General features: G+C 40.2%; 2 protein-coding genes across 2 annotated transcripts in view; both read left to right on the top strand.

Annotated features, from left to right (window-relative positions):
* LOC308292373 (protein NLRC3-like) overlaps positions 1-23,408 on the top strand; it is a gene marked incomplete at its 3' end in the record, with an annotated part of 202,764 nt that overhangs the window by 18,676 nt on the left and 160,680 nt on the right. The window lies entirely within an intron of this gene.
* Positions 1-23,408, top strand: part of LOC308292270 (protein NLRC3-like) — a gene marked incomplete at both ends in the record, with an annotated part of 36,290 nt that overhangs the window by 10,105 nt on the left and 2,777 nt on the right. The gene's annotated exons all lie outside the window — the stretch shown is intronic.

Genomic DNA, 23,408 nt, shown 5'->3' with positions numbered 1-23,408 from the left:
TTTCCCTTCCATATTCCATATTCTCTTCTAACCCTATGCATATTAGGCCTAGACCGAATTGCACAAAAAGCTGCATGCAAATTGACATAACTAAATACATGCTTAAAAGCACGAAAAGACGAGCTCCACAACCACCACCGAACTATTCCAGAAATCAGATTGCGTGCTGCTGATTATGCCTGCAAATTGAAATAACAAAATGCAACATATTTAAAAAATGAGGGACTGATAGCTAGGATATTTTGGTTTAAACATGTAGCATTTTGTTTAATGTCAAAGTCTCTATAATGCCTTATTACGTCACAGCATCACCCTCTGTGAGTCACTGCTTCAATGCATATTCTCTCTCGGCCAGCTGTGGGTCTGGCAGCCTACAGGTGTCGTGAGGTCGCAGCTACAGTGTATATTGGAAGAGCTCAGACCAATCAGTCCTTTTGATGTCTTAAATGTACTGTAGACTTCTTCCTGTGTGATTTCCTATTTCCTGTCATTGCTTGTCAGATAACAGCTGTCTGTCTAGGCCATGTGATTTGTTTTATTCGTATGTAAAGCCAATGTATTCTTGAAGTTAAGGACAGAAACCTGCCTGTCGCACCGTGGAGGGGACAGGGCTCTGCTCATGGGCTCTCTATGCTGCGACTCTCTATACAGGCCTTTTGCTATGCTGTTTGTTACTGCCTTCTAAAATAAACACTTGGACATCTACACATCACCGTTCTGGAATCATATTCTTATTAGTTATAGTTTAGGATTTAGAGTGAAATTCTAACTTATCAGTCGCTGTTACAACATCTTATCTTTTCGACACCCGACTCTAACCCTCGCCCTAACCTTAACCTCCGTGGAGTGAGTCGCTAACCCTCCGGTCGAAATGATGGGCATTCGCAAAAGCGAGATTTCCCCGTATAAATTGGTCAAATTATGCTAAATAAAGTTGTTTTTCCTCTCCAAACGCTTGTCTCTCCTGCCGCCTATGCCCAGTGTATTTTCCACATTGATGTCATTTCAAATAAACTTCATGTAAACATATTTTCTCGCAGAATTAATGTCACTTCTCAACCTGGAGGCTTTAACACATCTTACTGTGTTGTCATCAGACACAGACCTGGTTGTGAGCTTGTAGATCTTACTGTGTTGTCATCAGGCACAGACCTGCTTGTGAGCTTGTAGATCTTACTGTGTTGTCGTCAGGCACAGACCTGCTTGTGAGCTTGTAGATCAGTTATTTTTTTCACTATTTTTAACCCCCAAAATGACTTTTTCTCTATTGATTAGTCACACCATGGAGACTTGAGTTCAATAATATTTTTTGTATTTGTTGCATTCCTAAGACAAAACATGTATTATAATAAATGTACCCCATTGATTCTGGATGGAGACTCAAATGCATTTGTGTGAGAACCAATGGGGGTACATTTATTTGACCCTTGACCCTAAGATCTGCTATTTTCAGAGACATTTCTTTTATTTCTACTGCATCTCTTCTCCACTAGTCCCTCCCTAACATTTTACTACTGCATCTCTTCTCCACTAGTCTCTCCCTAACATTTTACTACTGCATCTCTTCTCCACTAGTCCCTCCTAACATTTTACTACTGCATCTCTTCTCCACTAGTCTCTCCCTAACATTTTACTACTGCATCTCTTCTCCACTAGTCCCTCCTAACATTTTACTACTGCATCTCTTCTCCACTAGTCCCTCCTTAACATTTTACTACTGCATCTCTTCTCCACTAGTCCCTCCCTAACATTTTAGTCTAGTTTTTATTTGTTGACTAAATTGTCAATATATTTAGTTTTAGTTTTAGTCAGAGCTTAGTTTTTATTTAGTTTTCGTCAGTGAAAAAAAACGAGTCGATAAACATTTAGTCAACGAAATCAACACTAGAAGAAAGGTTACTAATACATGTGAGAGTGTGTGCGTGCATGTGTGTGAAAAAATAGCAGATAAACAAGCTCGTTGTGCCACGCTGCAAGCTTGTAGATCTGCTGTTTTAGAAAATTTGTGAACATTTGTGCAGGTATTTGAATATTTTTGACCCGATTCCATTCTAAACTGTTCTTCTAAATCAGTGGTTCTCGAACTTTTTCATGTCACGGACCCCCAAAATCACATGGCTTTGGCCGCGGACCCCCATCTCAAAATGTGTTGTTCCAGGGACCCCCGGAAGCAAAGTTGGCTTTGAAATATATACCATTCAAAGGTTTACACAAATGTTCATGCTTTTGCAAAAATAGCAGATCTACAAGCTCATGATCACTGGGTGCCAGAGTAGTGGACGGCGACATGCACCCGTCCGGGGACCCCACTGGGGTCCTTGGGGGCTTACCAAGGGGGGCCCCAGTAAACTAGTTCACGCCACATTTTATGCATTTTAACCATATTGATCTTTGTTACAGTACAGTACAGAAATTTTCGTCGCCACAGGTGGCAGTAGGTACCTCTGGCCACCCACCGGTCTCTCTGGAGATGGGTGTGTCTAAAAATAGGAGGCCGTCCTTTCAGCTTATCTTCTGCAATACAGTTAAGTGACACTAGATGGCATAGCAGAGCAATTAGTTTAACTATTTTGCTGGGGATTGAAATGAACTACAGAAGAGACTAGATACTAGAGAGTAATTATACTTTAAATGGTGTAAAAATACATTTTGGCATAGGACTTTTTCATTAAATGTTAATTAAATGTCTCATTTGTATTTGTAAGGGTCCATTTAAAAATAAACACTGGGTAATTTTTGTTCTACACAAATTCAAATCATTACCAATAATTTCATGAAGAAACTAAGATTTTATTATATTTTAACTCTTGCTTGGCAATGTAAAAATATGTTTTCTCATGTCAATAAGCCAATAAATCACCTTTGAATTGAAATTGAATTGTGTGCCATTACTTTTTGCATAGCTTTTCGGTGTAAGCCTTTCTCAGCGTGGGAGGAACTTATCAAGATAATATCAAATATAATAATAAAAGAAAGCTTTCAATTGTTTTGCTAATAGTCAGGGAATTTTAATAAAACCCTGGTAATAAATTCCTTACCAATTTACTGAAGTGATATCTTTCCTAATTAGTTTTTTGTCAGTGTTGTTGTTTTTCACTTTGTGAAAGGTGGTAGACTCCCCTTCCCCCTCTTCACACCTCATACAGACCGGGTCTCTCTTTGCATTGACCTATTTGCTTCAAAACATGGCGTGCTGTCTGTCAACAGTGTCAAACAACTGCACTGTTAAATGGCTATTTTACTTAAAAAGGCTCTTGTCTCACCCCAGATACCATGGTTGCATTTAGTCTTTGAGCACATACAGTTTCTTTATAAACTTTAAGGGATAACTTTACTTATAAAGTTATCTTTATACTCCTATTTTGGCTCAGTTTTGTGAGCTTGTAGATCAGCTGTTTTCACCAGTTTGTGTCCTGCATGGGAAATCATCTAATCAGAGTCAGTCAGAGTTAAGGGGAGACCTGGAAATTTGAAAGTTTGAGAAACACTGACATAGTTCATAAAAATGCAGTGCAAATAGGACTTAGTAGTACATTTTAGTATAGCCTCCTCATTGACCTCATATCACATTATTAAAGAAAACATTTGATAACCTTTCATTGAGTTCCTAAGATTATTTAGCCCATGTACCAGTATTACTATATTTTTCACGTGCCACTTGGGGAAATACTAAGCATCAAAACCTGCTGTAGTCACACCAGTAAATGCAAATACTTGGTAAAACAGGTTTCACTTATGTGCGGGGGAGAATTGGTTCACTGATTTGGCCTCATACCCAGTGGTGGAAAAAGTAATCACATTTTTTGTGGTGAGTGGGTTTTTCACAGAGAACACACCTAACCCTGTGCAGGGATAAAAGTATCAATACTGTAATGTAGAAATACTCTGTTAAAGTACATAATTCAAAAAGTATGAAAGTATTGGCATCAAAATACATTGTGAGCTTGTAGATAGGATGTGGTATTATAAAATGTGGAAATAATGTATTAATGTATGATTCACTACGAGCCGTGGGCCGGCAATTGTGCTTGCGTGAATTGAAAACAATCGGTTAGTCCAATATCTTCTTTTACGGAGATTGACGTTTAGTGAGCATGGAGTTGAGCAAGTAGATTTATCTCTCTGTTGCTTTGTTTGTGCATTCTAAAGTTGACAGAACTGGAAACAACAGATACATTCTGTATGTATTCACAGTCAGATAGCCATCTTCTCCTCTCTTTAAATAAATGCAAACAAGACATTCCCCTTATATTATCCTTTTGTTATTTATGCTATTCATCTGACACCTCACCTGGATGTGGTAGCATATACATTCAGTCTCTCTATCGATGGATGCATTGCCCTGCTTCATCTCTCTCTCAGCTAAGGGGTCCCTGCTTCATCTCTCTCTCAGCTAGGGGTCCTTGCTTTCTCTCTCTCTCAGCTAAGGGGTCCCTGCTACATCTCTCTCTCAGCTAAGGGGTCCCTGCTTCATCTCTCTCAGCTAAGGGGTCCCTGCTTTCTCATTGTCAAGTTGTAGATCTCCTGTTTTCACTAGTTTGGGTCCAGGGAAAACATCTAATTGTTCTTTTGGGTTTCAACCAAAAAGGTTTGGGAACCACTGTGCTAAACATGTACCCCCATAGGAGTCCTGGACCCTCTGTTGAAAACCCCTGGCTTAGGAAGCGAATGACCCCCTACCGGCCCTAGAGATAGCAACACTTTTATACTTTGACTAGTAAAAAGAGTAAATTCTGACCACTGCTCTACATCTGTGAGCCAATTGTAGTTTTACTTTAATTAGTTACTAGTTACTTTGCAGATATGGTTATATTGTGAAACATACATTAATCCACTATTTCCACATTTTAAGCCTAGGCTATTTCGAAATTGCCGATCTACAAGCTCACAATGCGTTGCGTTGGGACACATTTTGAACTTGTAGCTCTGCTTTTTTCAAACAATTTGTACTTTTACTTTTGGTACTTTAAGTATATTTTGAAGCCAATACTTTCATACTTTTGCTCAAGTACATTTTGAATTATGTACTTTAACAGAGTATTGCTACATTACAGTATTGATACTTTTACGTTTTCCACCACTGGGTATGAGGGCAAATCTATTTACTGCAGTGATTCAATCCCTCCCCCGCGCATAAGTGAAACCGGTTTTACCAAGTATTTGCATTTACTGGTGTGACTACAAGCAAGTCTTGACGCTTTGTATTTTCACAAGTGGCACATGAAACATCTGGTAGAATATAAATAATTTTAGGAGCACAATGAAACGTTATCAAATAATGTTTTCTTTAATCAAGTGATAAGAGGAGGCTATACAAAAAATGTATATTAAGTTTTTATTAACTATGTTCTACAGTAGTGCTTCTCAAAACTTCCAAATTTCAAGGTCTCTCTCCCCTTAACTCTGACTGTGTACAAATGACCACCCCCTAAATGAACCCACAGAGTCTCTGGAAATTAGACATTTTCCCAGGAAACAAACTGGTGAAAACAGCTGATCTACAAGCTCACAAAACTGAACCAAAATAGGAGTATAGGCTACGGTTGACCTGAAAGTTCTCTTAAAGTTTATAAAGAAAAGTGTATGTGCTCAGAGACTAAAAGCAAACATGATATCTGTGGTGAGACATGAGCCTTTTAAAGTGAAATAGACATTTAACAGTGTTGTTTGACACAGATAGACAGCATGTTGTGTTCTGAAGCAAATGAGTCAATGCAAAGAGAGAACCAGTCTGTATGAGGTGTGAAGAGGGGGAAGGGTAGTCTCCGGAGACACCTTAAGCTACTGTGGAATCATGTGGGGAAAAAAAGTTCAATAAGAAAAATACACTAATACAGGGGTCTTCAACGTTTTCAGATCAAGGACCCCTTAGTTGAGAGAGAGATGAAGCAGGGACCCCCACAACCTTTTGTACCTCAACCTCTGTGCTTACTGCTTAGTATGCTCTTTTTTCCCCTCCACACCTAAAGTATTTGCCGAAAATAGCCAATCTGCAAGCTCACAACACTTTGCAGTGTGAGGTGTTGTGAGCTTGTAGATCTGCTATTTTTTGAAAAATTGTGAAAATGAGTGCAAGTCTTTGAATATCTTTGACCCGATCTTTGACCCGACTTCTAAATCCTTCCTCTAAAATCGAAATCATGCTGTTCTCAAACCTTTTCATGTGAAGGACCCCCAAAATTACAGGTATTTGGCCACGGACCCCCCATCTCAAAATATGTTGTTCCAGGGACCCCCCAGAAGCAAATATTTGAGTTACAAATGTTCGCTTTTAAGTAGATATATTCAAAGACTTGCAAAAAAAATCATGATTTAAAAAAAATAGCAGATCTACATGTGAGCTTGTATATTTGCTATTTTTCAATAGTTAAAGCAGTCAATAATCCTAGGCCTAAATGGGTTAAACAAATAATTACAATTTGAGTGCAAAAATAACTCGAAAAGAAACTATTTACAAGCTCACAATGCAGGTAGAGATAACAAGTAACCAACAAGTAATAGACTCGAATAGTCGACTCATATTGAAGAATCGCCACCCCGTGGCTGAACAGCCACACTACACGTTGAAATAAAATATCACATTTCTAGGGGGCGCGGCTAAGAATTTGGAGGCGTGTTTGACAGAGGTACCTCTAGGTGGCGCGAGGTGTCTACTGGTGTCATTTTAGACTTGGCGACGCTAAATGTTGTACCCCACTGTAGCTATTCAAAAATACAGATCTACAAGCTCATAGGGCGTCATTTGGTCATTTGGTGCAAGAGTAGTTGGCGGGGATCCCTCCTGTGTCTGCGGACCCCCAGGGGTCACGGACTGTGAACTAGGGGGTCCCCAGTAAACTAGTTCACGCCACATTATGCACTTTAACCATACTGCTTTCTAATGGCTATACAAAAATACAGATCTACAAGCTCATAGGGCGTCATTTGGTCATTTGGTGCAAGAGTACTTTGCGGGGATCCCCCCTGCGTCCACGGACCGCCAGGGGTCATGGACTGAAACTAGTTTGTGCCACGTTGTATACTTTGAGCATATCTATTGGCTATTCTAAAAATATCAGATCTAAAAGCTCAAAGTGCGAGATTTGGTCACTGAGTGCCAGAGTAATGGGCGGCGACATCCACCTGTCCGGGGACCCCACAGGGGTCCTTGGGGGCTTACCAGGGGGTCCCCAGTAAACTAGATCACACCACATTTTATGCACTTTAACCATACTGCTTTCTATTGGCTATGCTAAAATAGCAGATCTACAAGCTCATAGGGCGTCATTTGGTCATTTGGTGCAAGAGTAGTTGGCGGGGATCCCTCCTGTGTCCGCGGACCCCCAGGGGTCACAGACTGTGCACCAGGGGGTCCCCAGTAAACTAGTTTGTGCAACATGTTATACTTTGAGCATTGTTCTCTATTGGCTATTCTAAAAATAGCAGATCTACAAACTCATAGTGTATCATTTGGTCACTGGGTGACAGACTAGGGTGCGAGGACCCCCATCCGTCCGCTTCACCCACAGGGGTCAAAATAGCAGACATACAAGCTCACAGCAATATTTTCATCCCATACTATAAATGTCTTCCAAATCAGTGCTTCTCAAACTGTTTCATGTCAAGGACCCACAAAATGACACGCGCTTGGCCAAGGACCCCGATCTACAAGCTCACCGCGCGGCACTCGGTGCCGCGCTGTGAGCTTGTAGATCTGCTATTTTTCAATACTTAAAGCATAAAATAACGGTTAAAGTGCTTCCATGTTTTATTTTAAGTGTGTGTCTGTGTGTGTGTGTGTGTGTGTGTGTGTGTGTGTGTGTGTGTGTGTGTGTGTGTGTGTGTGTGTGTGTGTGTGTGTGTGTGTGTGTGTGTGTGTGTGTTTTCTCATCAGATTTCCAGCGTCTCATTCTGGACAAAAACACAGCACACAGAGAACTCTCTCTGTCTGAGAACAACAGGAAGGTGACACGGGGAGAGGATCAATCATATCCTGAACATCGTGACAGGTTTGATGAATGGGAACAGGTTCTGTGTACAGAGGGTCTGACTGGACGCTCTTACTGGGAGGTAGAGTGCAGTGGAGGGGTTGGGATAGCAGTGACTTATAGAGGAATCAGCAGGAAAGGAAGTGGTGGTGACTGTTGGCTTGGACACAATAACATGTCCTGGAGACTGGACTGTGAAGGTCATAATGGTAACCGTTACAGAGTCACACACAATAATAAGCAGATTCCTGTCAGGCCCTCTAGGGGCTCCAACAGAGTAGCAGTGTTTGTGGACTGTCCTACTGGGACTCTGTCCTTCTACACAGTGTCCTCTGACTCACTGACACACCTGTGCACCTTCCACAACACATTCACTGAACCTCTCTATACTGGGTTCTGGTTATGGGGCTCCCCCTCCTCAGTGTGTCTGTGTGAGCAGTCTCTATGTGAGGGTGACATCAGGTCGCCATGGTTACTCAACAAGATTGAGTGAGTGCAGGTTGTCCTAGTGACTCATGGACTCAATATTTGGGCATGAGTGACTCACGGTGACATCACGGGGACATCATCATGATGATGTAATCAGCATCACAGTGACATCACACATTACAGCTCCTGTAGATTCAGTGTTTCTCTGACGTTGTCATGACAACACCCCCATGTGTTTGACCTTTGACCCCGGACCCCCATAAGACAAGATTTGTGTTGTTGAAAATGTTACAAATTATATGAAAGAAACACAAACATTTTACCTAAAATAGCAGATCTACAAGCTCACAGCTCGGCACTGAGTGCCGTGCTGTGAGCTTGTAGATCTGCTATTTTTTTTAATCGTAAACATTTGTGCAGGTATTAGAATATTTTTGACCCGATTCTTCTAAATCAGTAGTCCTCAAACCTTTTCTTGTCAAGGACCCCCAAAATTACATGGATTTGGCCAAGGACCCCCATGTCAAAATATGTTGTTCCAGGGACCCCTGGAAACAAAGTTGGCTTTGAAAAATACACCATTCAAAGGTTTGCAAAAAAGTTCATGCTTTAAAAAAAATAGCAGATCTACAAGCTCACAGCGCATCATTTGGTCATTGGGTGCCAGACTAGTGGGCGGCGACTTCCACCCGTCCGGAGACCCCACAGGGGTCCTTGGGGGCTTACCAGGGGGTCCCCAGTCAACTAGTTTGCGCCACATTTTATGAACTTTAACCATATTGCTCTCTATTGGCTATTCAAAAATACAGATCTAGAAGCTCATAGTCCGTCATTTGGTGCCAGAGTAGTTGGCAGGGATCCCCCCCACGTCCGCGGACCCCCAGGGGTAAAAGACTGTGCACCAGGGGGTCCCCAGTAAACTGATTTGTGACACATTTTATACCTTGAGCATTGTTCTCTAATGGGTATTCTAAAAATAGCAGATCTACAAGCTCATAGCGCATCATTTGGTCACTGGGTGCCAGACTAGTGGGCGGCAAACTCCACCCGTCCAGGGACCCCACAGGGGTCCTTGGAAGCTTACCAGGGGGTCCCCAGTAAACTAGTTCACGCCACATTATGCACTTTAACCATATTGTTCTCTATTGGCTATTCAAAAATAGCAGATCTACAAGCTCATAGTGTGTCATTTGGTCAATGGGTGCCAGACTAGGGTGCGAGGACCCCCATCCGTCCGCTTCACCCACAGGGGTCAAAACAGCAGACGTACAAGCTCACGGTACACTGCGAGCTTGTAGATCAGCTCTTTTTTTTAAATCCTGAAACGGTGTGAATATTTTCACCCCATTTTATAAACATCTTCCAAATCAGTGCTTCTCAAACTTTTTTCATTTCAAGGACCCCCAAAATGACCCGCATTTGGCCACGGACCCCCATCTACAAGCTCACAGCACGGCACCAAGTGCTGCGCTGTGAGCTTGAAGATCTGCTATTTTTTTTTAAATCGTGAACATTTGTGCAGGTCTTTGAATATTTTTGACCCAATTCTTCTAAATCAACTTTTTCTTGTCAAGGACGCATTTAGTCACAAAAAAAGTGAAACGTTCAGATGGGGGTCCCTGGTACAAATATGTTCAAATGGGGGTCCCTGGTCAAATGATTATTAATGTCAAACTATGGTATAAAATGAGTCATCACCACAGGGAGCTTTGGATCTTAGATTAGATCAGATAGAAGTGCACAAACCTCCACACATTTATAAATATGTATCATAAATACTGTACATCAATGATGACGATGTAAATATCAGTGTCATACTTGTGTCTCTTATGTAGATACAAACTCATATTTTATCTATATTCTATTTTTGATCTTTTCACACAACAGAGATAAAGTGTATATTTGATCATGTAATTGTCACAGTATCAATATTGTTTCTTGTATATAAACCTTTATACTGAACCACTTGAACCCCATGTACTTTATTGACTGGGGTTCCCCAGGGTTCTGTAATTGGTCCCCTGCTTTTCCCCACCTCTACACCAGATCTCTTGGGTGAAAATAGCAGATCTACAAGCTATCTAATAGCTAGGATCTAGGTCGTAAAGCAACACATTGTGAGCAGTGTTCATTTTCACAGCAGATTATGGTAATATTTTAGTCATTCTGTTTTTGGAGCTGTGTGCAGCTCCCTATACGTGGCTGTGTGGGTCTGTGTGTGTGTGTGTGTGTGTGTGTGTGTGTGTGTGTGTCTGTGTGTGTGTGTGTGTGTAGCCTGACTTCGGCGCATAACTAGTGCCGCACCATTTACGCCACTTGCGCAATATATACATCAAAATGTGCGGCTCGGCCGGGAATGGTGTTCTATTACCTTTCGTTCCGATCCGCCTTACCATGCCGACGTAATCGGCAAAAAACGACGCTTAATTGTCCCCATTGACTTATAATGGGACAATGCAAGAAATCACTTTCAAGTATTTTTCTCTCGTAAACCATAGGAGCTACAGTTTCAAACCTCGGAGAGGAGATTCATAATGATTTTAAGAATGAATCGAAAAATAATTACATCACTCGGCCTCATGGTGGCGCTATAACGGCCCACTTTACGTTTTGCCCCGTAACTCTTGAACCGTAGATCGGAAAATTTAAATTCTTTTTTCCCTGGATTCCTTGGGTCAAGACGCATCTCCCCATATAGGCCACGCCCATTTGCGCCAGGATAGATTTTCCGCCATCTTGAATTTTCTCCAAAACACACTTTTTGCTCCTTTTCCTACATATTTTCTTCAAATGTCACAAAAATCGGTACACATGATCTACACACACACACACACACACACACACACACACACACACACACACACACACACACACACACACACACACACACACACACACACAGCTCCACTTCACACGGGTGTTATTTTTTTTTATTTTTATTTTTTTAGTTGACTAAATGTCATAACATTTTAGTTGACTAAATCTACACTTTATTTAGTCGACTAAAATGTATTCTTGGAGGGCCGTGATGGTGTTGTAATGCCTGATTTATACTGAGCTCTGTGCCAGAAAATATCTGATCTACAAGCTCACAGCATGTCTGTGTAGCGTTGTTGTTAACTTGTAGATCGGCTATTTTCAGAGAGAGCTACACCCGAGCTCAACCAAACATAAAATGACTTGTCTTTTAGTTCTACTGGATCTCTTCTCCACCAGTCCCTCCCTGACATTTTAGTCTAGTTTTTATTTGTTGATGAAATTGTAAATATATTTTGTCAGAATGTTGTCAATCACTCTGGATTCAAACATCTACTGAATGTGTTGTTAATGAACTCAAATCAATCATTGTTTATTCATTGATTCATTATCAGATCATTGTTTCCTCACTCATTCTATTATTGTGCTTTCATTGAATATTAATGTGATGCTGTTCTCATTGTTCACATGTTATTGTATGATCATGTGTGGAAGTAATAATTGTTTAATAAATTGATTGTTGACAGTCTGTCGTTGTTCCTGTGTATTAATATTCATAGTGTTGTCATGACAACATGGCCACAGCTCATTGGTCATGTATAATAACTAGGTTGGATTTGTTTTTTCGTTTGTTTTTTGAAAACTTCTTCACTTCCAACACCGTATATACTTTGGATATTTGAAAATAGCAGATCTACAAGCTCACACCACTTGTAGATCTGCTATTTTCAAAAGATATCCATACATTTTTTGAAAACTTGTGAAATGACACACTTGTAATTGAGTGAAAACTGCTGTTTAGACGCCCTCTAGTGTCCGTTAGCAGAAGTACTTCATATGATGTCTGATCATGGATGTCATGTTGTTGTTTTTAGATTTTTAAATAGTTTTATTTTTACACTAGATTTAAATTCGTGGATGCACTGGCTGTCTGTGGCTCTGTTTTGGTCTTGTATGTATTGTATTGGTTTACTAATACGTTTAAGTAACTAAGTACATTTACTTAAGTACTGTGCTTAAGGATAATTATTAGGTATTTGTACTTTACTTGAGTATTTCCAACTTCCAACCGGCCTACTTTTACTTCTACTCCACAACATCTCAGACCCAAATATTGTACTTTTACTCCACTACATTTATATGAAAACTTTAGTTACTTTGTAGATTTGGATTATTATTATTACATCCATTGATAAGCACTTAATATTTAGTGTTCATATATTTTTGGAGATACAGGCCTTAAACAAGGAGCTCCAAACACTTTGTTGGGCTCAAAACAAAATGAGATCCAGGCTTTTTGCAATCAGAGCTCCGAACAAATCTCTCCTGAAACTCACAACCAGTGGTGGAAAAAGTAGAAAACTCACATTATTTACTTTAAGTAAAAATATCAATACCACAATGTAGACATAGAAACAGACTGTCAGTGATGCCAACATACATTAACAGTTTGCCAGCCAAAATAGAATGGTTGTTGGTAGATTAGCCGTTTATAAACATGAGCCCGCCACCACTCCTTCTTGGACCGCACCGTTGTTTTTTCTTTTTTCATTAGCTCACCGTGATTATCTGGATCTCCGTTGGGATAGAGTGGTAGTTTTGGCCGAGCATCGATCTCCCCGTGCGTTTCGCGTGCGCGATCCGTGCGCATAATAATCCATGCATATAATCCAAGAATGACTGAACAGTCGATGTGACCATTTTGGCTGGCTTAGCCCTTAGCACTCCAGCTATGCTAATGTTATCCTCCAGACAGTAAACAGACGGTGTCAAGGAAGCATGAAGAAGGAAAGGCAATGACGTCACCTCTGCTTCATGTCAGAGCAGCCATGAGCTATCGATGGACGAGCGGTGATTAGGGAAGGTTAGACGATCGCCGATTTTCGGATAAAAAACATTTATTTCATTTTTAATGGCCTAGTCCGGAAAAAGACAGCGCGGCTGAGACTCCTTGCTCAGATGTCCGGTATATTCCGGTTTTAATATTAAGGGGCTCCCCGTGGCTTGGAAAGGGTTAAGGAGCTCTTAATACATTAAAGGGATACTTCACTTTCCAAAAAAACTTTTGGTCATTTTATCATCTAATCAGGCTTTTATGAACACCCTGAACAGATTTATATATGTTTCATTCAATATTTAGATATTTGATGTAAATGTTATCATGAGGCTTAATTGATCCAGAGCCGCACCACATACACACCCATTGTAACTTTAAACTCCATTTTAACCATGCTAGATTCATCAAAAACACACATTATTTTTTTCTGTTGACTCATACTACCCTCCTAATACATTCGATAACGTTTTTCATTTATTTTTAATAATTCTTTGGGAAAATAGAACAAATGTAATACAACAATTAATTATTAAAAATAAATGAAAAAAAAAAGTCTGCCTGCTCACGTATTAGGAGGGTATTATGAATCTTTTTTTTTTTTTTTTTTTTTTTTTTTTATGAATCTAGCATGGTTAAAATGGAGTTTGAAGTTACAATGGGTGTGTATGTGGAGAGGCCATGGGCCTGGAGGGCCTGGTAACATTTAAATAAAATATCAAAATATTGAATGAAGCAAATTAAAATCTGTTTATGGTGTTCATAAAAGCCTGATCAGACGATAAAATGACCAAAAGTTTTTTTGAAAGTGGAATATCCCTTTAAATATGATTCTTTATTCATACTAAATTGAAACCATTTTATGTGTGTGTGTGTGTGTGTGTGTGTGTGTGTGTGTGTGTGTGTGTGTGTGTGTGTGTGTGTGTGTGTGTGTGTGTAAAAGTAAAAAGATGCAAATTGCAACTGTAGATCATTTTTCACATGTTGAATGTAGAGTTGCAACAGCAACCATTGCCAGCCCATGCATGTGTAGCACTGGCCCTTTAAGGGTAGTGCATATGAGGGGCAGCCATGTTTGAGGCCTCCTGTTTGGCCAGAAGCCATGAGACCACGGCAACAGCAATCAGGTAAATAAACATTCAACTTGCACTGTCAATTGTAACTTGTGTTGTGTTGTGCGATGGAGCCACGTTGGTGCGTGCTGCTTTAGCTGCAATATGCAAGGGATGGCCGGGCTTTGAGTTGTGTGTTAGCCTTACACATTAAGACATCTCCTAGTGAGACTTCTGCATTTGTTACCTTTACGACAATGCAGAAGTCTCTCTAGGAGATGTCTTAGGCGCACCACAGACATATGCGTGAAACATCTTCTCTGTATCGTCTGAGAATGGCCACTGGGGGCGCCGTCCTAATGCATTGTCAATGGAAGGTTGTTGGTGTTTTGTCGTTGCCGTGTCTCTTGGCCAAAAGACAGGCTGTGGTTGAGCTAGAGACACGGCAACGACAAAAAACCAAACAACCTTCCATTGACAATGCATTAGTACGGCGCCCCCAGTGGCCATTCTCAGACGATACGGAGAAGATGTTTCACGCATATGTGTGAGTCCAGCCTTAAAGGAGACATCCAGACCAAAACACATATAGGGTTAAATCTGCCTTTTATCATACCCCTTCATACCTGCTTTAGTCGATTTTTTTCATAGCTGCCCCTGTTGCTAGATTTCGGCTGCCCCTGTTGCTAGATTTCGCGGGCTCTCTCATAACTAACACAGTGGATTGTCCTTAGGCGAGTGGGGTTATTTCTTTAGCTTCAAAGTTAGTATTTTTTGATTTGATTGTGTTTACACAACATCCTGAGACCAACAAAACCGCTGTTTTGACCTCACAGGCACCCTTACTTGTCAAACAGACCCCTCCCTCCCCTCCCTTTCTTTAGCTTCAAAGTTAGTATTTTTTGATTTGATTGTGTTTACACAACATCCTGAGACCAACAAAACCGCTGTTTTGACCTCACAGGCACCCTTACTTGTCAAACAGACCCCTCCCTCCCCTCCCTTTCTAGCCTCTCCTCTTCCTGCTCTGGTGCAGAGCAGAAGCTGTTTGACAAGTAAGGGTGCCTGTGAGGTCAAAACAGCGGTTTGGTTGGTCTCAGGATGTTGTGTAAACACAATCCAATCAACAAATACTAACTTTGAAGCTAAAGAAATAACCGTACTAGCCTAAGGACAATCCACTGTGTTAGTTATGAGAGAGCCCACGAAATCTAGCAACAGGGGCAGCCGAAATCTAGCAACAGGGGCAACTATGAAAAAAATCGACTAAAGCAGGTATGAAGGGGTATTTAACCCTATATGTGTTTTGGTCTGGATGTCTCCTTTAATGTAAGGCTAAGCTGCGTGTCACGGCTGGACACTTCTACTGCTGCTGTTTTGTAATCTCTCATCACTCGCTGTCTGTGGCTGTAGTCTTCAGTGTCTCTTTCTCTGTGACCGTTGTCTGTGATTTGTTTCTGCTGTTGGTTGGTTTTGGTTGGGTTTGTTTGTTGTTGGTGCTGTGGGTTCTTGACGTGTGAGGTGTGTGCAGTGGTATAAAGTAACTAAGTACATTTACTTAAAAGTACTGTACTTTAGTACAATTGTGAGTTATTTGTTTTACTGCTACTTTACACCTCGGATCCAAATAGTGTAGGCTACTTTTACTCCACTAGTTATAGTTACTAGTTACTTTGCAGATATTTATTATGATATTATAAAACAAAGCACTCTTTAGCCCATTTTATGGGCAAATAGTAGATCTACAAGCTCGTAGATCTACTATTTAAATTTTTTATGCAAGCATATTGTAGCCTATAGGCTTATGTTTACCTTGTTGTCACTAGACCAATAAACCCTTTTGCAAATCCCGCCCCATTCTGCCCTGTTACTATGATGGGACATTAACCCTGGGCAGATTGTTTTTTATAGTGGAAGTGGATGGGTTTTTTTTTCCCTTCATAGCCTCATTACAGCTATATAAAGTACCAAAGGAAAAACACCTAGGTGATATTAATAAAAAGGGAAGACAAAGGTACAGTAGTTACATTGCAAAACAGGGGATTTACCCGAAAATATATGTTTTAATTTGTTTAATCCCAGTGGGACAGAATCCTCTTTGCAGATTCTTTTATAGTGGTAGTGGATGCGATTTTTTTTCCCTTCATAGCCTCATTACAGCTATATAAAGTACCACAAAAAACACATCTACGTGATATTAATAAAAAGGGAAGAAAAAGGTACAGTAATTACATAGCAAAACAGTAGTTTTCCCCCGAAAAATAAATGTTTTAATTAGTTTAATCCTCTGGATCAGAGATAGAAAGAGAAGCGCATTGCATCTTGGGTACTAGGAAGAGGACAGAGAGAATGTTTCTCCTCACATAATAGGCTGGCTTTTCGTAATTCTGCCCATTTAAATTATATGTACCCAATCGTGACTCTTAGACCATTGATAAGGTACATGTGAACTAGTTTGTTGAAGCTTATTCGTTATGATGAGCGAGATCGCTTGACGCTTGCCGTCGCTATCACCGTACCGGCCGATCTCCGTGTCGCGCACTGCGGACAGTTTTTGAAAGGCTGAAGCAACATTCTCCACTGCACAAACTCCACCCCCGATAGCAAAAAGTGAATGTTTTTTTCTGGTTGGCCAGTCAGGGAGTCTCAGGGACCAATCAGAAGGCTGACAAACGGTCTATTACAGAGCCATAAGGTGCTTGTATTTTTCTTATTGTATTTAATATTTGTGTTAATATTCACTTATTTTAAGATTACATTTCATACATTATATTCAATAAATAATGTTTAGTTTACATCTCCTTCTGTTCTGTATGTCTATTTACTCTGAAGATGGAGTCAAGATAACATTAGGTTTGGCTTACATGCAGTGATGCAGTATTAGTCAGTAGGATTTGCATTTTGCTTAAGCCATTTATGCCTAGAATAATGGAATGCTTTAGGTACTGAAAAATAGCGAGCTTGTAGATCTGCTATTTTAGAATTTTTCATTTTTTCTTTGAATATATCTTTTTTTAAAGCGAACATTTGTAACTCAAATATTTGCTTCTGGGGGGTACCTGGAACAACATCTTTTGAGATGGGGGTCTGCGGTCCAAATGCCTGTAATTTTGGTGGTCCTTGACGAGAAAAGATTTGAGAACCACTGATTTAGAGGAAGGATTTAGAAGTCGGGACAAAGATCGGGTCAAAGATATTCAAAGACTTGCACACATTTTCACGATTTTTAAGAAATAGCAGATCTACAAGCTCGCAGCGCGGCACTCGGTGCCGCGCTGTGAGCTTGTAGATCTGCTATTTTTCAATAGTGAAAGCATCAAATAATGGTTAAAGTGGTTAAAATCTAACGCGACGCAGAGAAGCTGTTTTGTTTAGATGCCAACTCTTATAAGTACAGTATATATACTTAGCACTACACCCCTGTGACTGTCATGACTACCCTACGCCACTGGACATCACAACAGTCTAATCCTAATGTTAATATTCCTCTAATTCTACCTTCAAACAACCCACGTCTGCACACCACCAATCAGAGGGCCCCAAAGCACAATGTCTTGCTTAGGACCCCACCAATCAGAGGGCCCCTTGCTTAGGACCCCACCAATCAGAGGGCCCCTTGCTTAGGACCCCTGTGGAGTCAGAACCTTGGTAAGAAAACCTGAAACACATGTTGATGCTTTGATCGTTCATTTACATTATATGAAACACATGTTGATGCTTTGATCGTTCATTTACATTATATGAAACACATGTTGATGCTTTGATCATTCATTTACATTACATGGCGACATGTTTTAATTGGTGGTATTTTATATTCCATTTCCAGAGTTCAGCAGGTGTGTTTTTAGGGCGGGGGAACTGAACACTGCTGGAGTCAGTAAAGGATAGGACAAGGGTTCCCAAACTGTTTGTTTAGGCCGTGACTCTGTATGTTGGATTAATTACTGTTGAGTGAGAAAAAAAAAGTTGAGCTACTTAAAGTAGCTCAACTCTACCTTTGAAATGAGCTCAGTGCGGTCCTTCTCAAACTGGGGTCCAGGGACCCCCAGGGTTCCTCCAGTGGGTTCTAAATGGACCCTTACAGGTCCATGTGTTTCCATTTATTCATTCTCCAGAACCAACCGTCTCAGTTCAGTCAGTGTGTTGGTGTTTGCATGACTTTCATCATTGACTGATTATTGTTGTGGTAACTGAAGTGCAGTTACCCGATGTGGCCACAGGGTGGCATCTCAGTGCAGCATCATGTGGTAAAAAACAGACAGTTATTGTAGAAGAGGCATTTTATCATCAGCAGTAATAACAGAGCGGTACAACATTTTCATTTGTATTTATTTTCTACTAAATAACTACTTTAGCATTGTTTTCATTGTTATTGTTGTTGCCTATATATTTAAAGATGGGTGCCATAGTTCTGTGCTTTTTTCTGTTTTGTATGTGTCTATGGAGTTAACATTACTCTTAACAGACCCCCAGATGTGGTTATAATATGTTTTGTATGTGTCTATGGAGTTAACATTACTTTAATAGAACCCCAGGTGTGGTTATAATATGTTTTGTATGTGTCTATGGAGTTAACATTACTCTTAACAGACCCCCAGGTGTGGTTATAATATGTTTTGTATGTGTCTATGGAGTTAACATTACTCTTAACAGACCCCCAGGTGTGGTTATAATATGTTTTGTATGTGTCTATGGAGGAAAACCCATTTCCTGCTATCCCCGTCGAAACCGGAGATTTCCCTCTGTACCGCGCTGACATGCCCGTAGATCCCGGAAATGTAATTAGCTTTAATCATTATGAATCAATTAAAAGTATGATTGCTCTTTATAGCCGATTCGGACTCTTTAGGCCTGCCTCCTAACTGTATCCGGCCGTATTTCCTGTTTTGACCGGATCTAGGTTTCCGTATCTGGTCTGAGGCCACGTCATAGCTCCGCTCCCATAGGTTTGTATTGTAAACAAAGGAAGGAGCTGCACGGCCATAACATAGTCTTTTTTCACACCGATTTTTTTATTTGGAAGCTGTTTGATTCTTTTACCCGCCTGGCATATGATCTGCGCACATATCGTCTGCTATGTGCGCGACGTGGACTCGCAGGAACGTTTTACACGGGTTTCTCTGTAAAAAGCGGCAGATACAGCCTGACAACGGATATTTCTTTTTCCAATGGGATTGTTTTTTTCGAAAGCTGTGGTCCGGTCTGCAACGCTGGTACATGTTACATGCACAGATCGTGCGCTTTGCGTGCACGTGCCCACGTTAAAAGGTAAGGACAATTTGGCAGTTGCTGAGTTCAGGCTATGTTTAAAATGGCAGAGAAAAAGCTAACATTACTCTAATAGAGAGAATAGAGGTGTGGCTATAATATGTTTTGTATGTGTCTATGGAGTTAACATTACTCTAACAGACCCCCAGGTGTGGTTATAATATGTTTTGTATGTGTCTATGGAGTTAACATTACTCTAATAGACCCCCAGGTGTGATTATAATTATGCAAATATGTCCCTGTTTATTTTTGGTTTCTTCCTGATAGCTGAAATCCTCAAAAGGACCAACCAAAGTACACCTCTTTAGTGACACACTGAGAGGGAGACAGTCCTTAAAGGTATATTCAGGACTTCGCTTTCATTCAAATAAAAATAAAATGTGTACATTTTCCACTAATGCACCTGACTATAATGTGCGCTGACCATATACGGACTTCCACCCTGTCCCCTGTTACGAGCATAGCTCGCTCGAAATTTTCCCGTTCGCCACAAAGATCTCCACCAATCAGGATAGAGTATGGCCTCAGTGCGCGTTCTAGTCTGTTCCTCTGCGCGTCCACCCTTAGTGAAGCGCGGGTGCACAGTTCCTCCATTCTGTAAACAATGGCACTGGAGCCACTACATTACATTCCGCGGCAGTTTTAACTGCTTTAACTTGCTATTTTTTAATTTACTCTTTCTATTTCAAGTCTCTGCTTGTATGTTTACTTTATTTCGCGTTTGTTTTTTATCGATTAGTGTCTTAGACAGTTTAACTTTTTACAAAGGGAAGAGTTTCAGGAAGCTGAATGTGGACAACAGGCTGAGAGATGCTGAACAAAGAAAGGAGGTAAATAAGAAATATTTTATAATTGTCAGAGTGCAGCAATCTATTTCCTAAGTAAACGTTTGTTAGGTGGGTTTGTCATTGGGATCTTTGAAGGGTTTGGGGCTATATTTCTTGTAAAAAGTTTCGTTTTAAAGTTAGCCACATTGTGGGTGAATCCGCCCTAAAAACAATACATTGATCTAATAAACAGGGGCCATTAAATGAGACATATGTCTTGTCTATAACTTGTAAATGATTTCAATGTCCACACAAAGGACAAATAGACTTTACTTGTAAGTTACTTCAGCCCATAGCTTCAGCCATGAATAAACACAACGTGAGTCACAACATACGGCTGACGTAAAACGCATCTACAGAACTACTTTTAGCATCGTAAGGTACATTCACAACATAGCCCATATTATCAAGTCATCCTATATTTTATACCTCTATGATATCAACGCTGCATTTGTTAGACCCACGCTTGCTATTCCAGAAAGATCTGAACGTTATTGGTGCATAGTGATGTTTGGAGGGGGTCGCTCAACACCTAGCTACTTACAGGAGGTCTATTGATATGCATAGGTACTGTGCAATGCTTGTTTCTTTGTTCAAACATCCCATTGTGATACTAAAGCCTTAGCGAGGTGCGAATTGGGGGGGTTTGCATGTCAATGCATACAAGTCTGTAACTCTGGACCCTGAAGGGTTCATTTGGTTCCATTTGTACACTGTCAGATATAAAGGGAGACCTTGAAATCTGCTTTGAGAAACACTGCACTAGGCCATTAGATCAATGTATTGTACTGTACTGTTTTATGACAAATTGTAAAATTTACTTTTGTGTCTATTTTAGTCTCACCAATCTAATCTAAGCATCATCTCCTTTATTTCTATACAGGCTGAAGAATTTGATGTCTGAAGAAGAGCAGCTGTACATCCGATCACACTACAATTATGACACCAATAAACGTTGAACATTTGAAAAATATATATGTATATATAATGAGGCAATCTATACACACAAATAGGGTAGGCTATTCTACAGTCTGGAAGATGCTAGACTCCACTCCACTTCCCATTTTCACCTGCAAACCGTTTCCTAAATAAACAAGTTTTGTCAACCTGAAACTTTTTTTTTTTATTACAAATGCCAGAAATGTTATGCAGCTAAACGATATGATATTGCATTTAAATGGGGTTTCATACCAAAATGCTTTAGTGTATGAAACAATACAATATAGCGTTTTCACAATGTTTACAACTTCCCATCATTGTAAGCTTTCAGAGGTCAGAACACATTCAAATAACTTACCACATACAAAAAACATTTACCATTGACTAGATCAAAATGAAATCGAGACATTACAGTTTATGTATATCAAAGCATCATTTTATTAATCATGTTTAGATCATGTCAGTCTTTCATGCAGATCATTAGTGATGGTAACGACTGCTCAGAAAATAAAAGCCTTTTAGTTAGCATTATGTATGCTTTCTTGTTGTGGTCTTCACGAGCGAAGATCAATCCAGATCAACAGTAACAGCGATGATGAAACAACGTACCTGTATGAAAAAAAGGGTAAAGAATGATTAGATTAGCAGTCATAATAAATGCCTCAGTCTATTGAATACTGCAGTGTTATTCATTTATCGTTAGACCCGCAGCATAGATCATTTAGCAGCTCCAAAATTATTAATCCAGATACAGGGTCGTCGTCATGTTGGCTTGTGTGGACATACTGTGTCAAAATATAGTTTTGCCCCAGACATAATTTACCAGACAGTATTATTTACCAGAGAGGCAGAGCGCTAGCCCTGAATGATCAAACAGGTCTGTAAATCAAAAGGACCGTAGTGTTCGGGTTAGTTATGATGGTCCAAATACAAGTTTTGAGTCTGCTAATCATTATGCTGATTGTAAACTACTGAACTAATAAAATGCCAGTGCCTGTCTCGTATAAATCAGTATCATACATATTCTAAAGCTGGAGAAGTAGGCCTACCGATACTCAGTAATTGTGTCTTGTGATCAAAATGAGAACATTATAATGGTGTAATAAAAAATATACATTTCCAAAGCTGTAAGGCCAGTAAGAGGACTATAACACGGCCGCATGCCAAGCGATACGGTAGCGTTAGTTAAATGTAATTGTTACATGTCTAAATATGTTTGCATTTGTAAATAAAGATGACTTTTTATTTCACTTACCGATTGGAATGTGTAGAGCTTAATCGATCCATGCTGTGTAGAGTAAAGATGTTAGTTTGTTTGTTTCAGTTTGTTTACATCTGGGCGCCATTACAGGAAACTGCTGGGCAAAGCGCGTTCTTGTGATGAGGCAAAAAACTCCTCTCCCGCGCCCTCTGCTGGAGAGGAGCCACATTTTCATTAAACCTGAATATGCCTTTAATTGGTCATTTGTGTGAATCGTGCAGATCCAATGAGAACATGTTTGGGGAGGGATCTATTTTTCTGAACCAATCAGATAGATAGATTAGATTAGATAGATAGTAGGCGCGATATAATTGATATGGCAATACATCGCGATTGTTTTTTCGTGTGTGTGTGCGCGTGTGTGCGTGTGCGTGTGCGTGTGCGTGCGTGCGTGCATGCGTGCGTGTGTGTGTGTGCGTGTGTGTGTGCATGTGTGCGTGATAACTTACGTCTCACACAAACACATAGAGCATGGGTGGTGTTACGTTGCAGCACACACTTGTGTTTGTCTTTCTCTCCTGATTTCCTCAAACCGGAGACACTCCTGTTTAGTTTAAATACATATCGTCTGTTCTGTTTAATTCACTATAGTCTAGTGCAGACAGTGGTTCTCAAATGTGGGTACGTGGGTGTACACCTAGGGGTACGCGGGGGTACTGCAGGGGGTATGTGAGAAAAACTAAGAAATGGCAATATGTATTTTATGGTCAATGACTTTATGTGAACCTGCTCATCTGTAACTTGTTAAACCAAATGACATCAATAACATGATTATACCACTACCACTGTCATTGAAAAGCAGTTATTTACCATTATGCTGTTGTATTTTGAACATAATGTCTTTGGAACTGGACT

This window comes from Nannobrachium achirus (genome assembly GCF_963921795.1).
Source record: "Nannobrachium achirus genome assembly, chromosome: 10".
Taxonomy (NCBI): Eukaryota; Metazoa; Chordata; class Actinopteri; order Myctophiformes; family Myctophidae; genus Nannobrachium; species Nannobrachium achirus.
The sequence above is the reverse complement of the archived record's forward strand: the minus strand, read 5'-3'. Positions and strand labels throughout refer to the sequence as shown.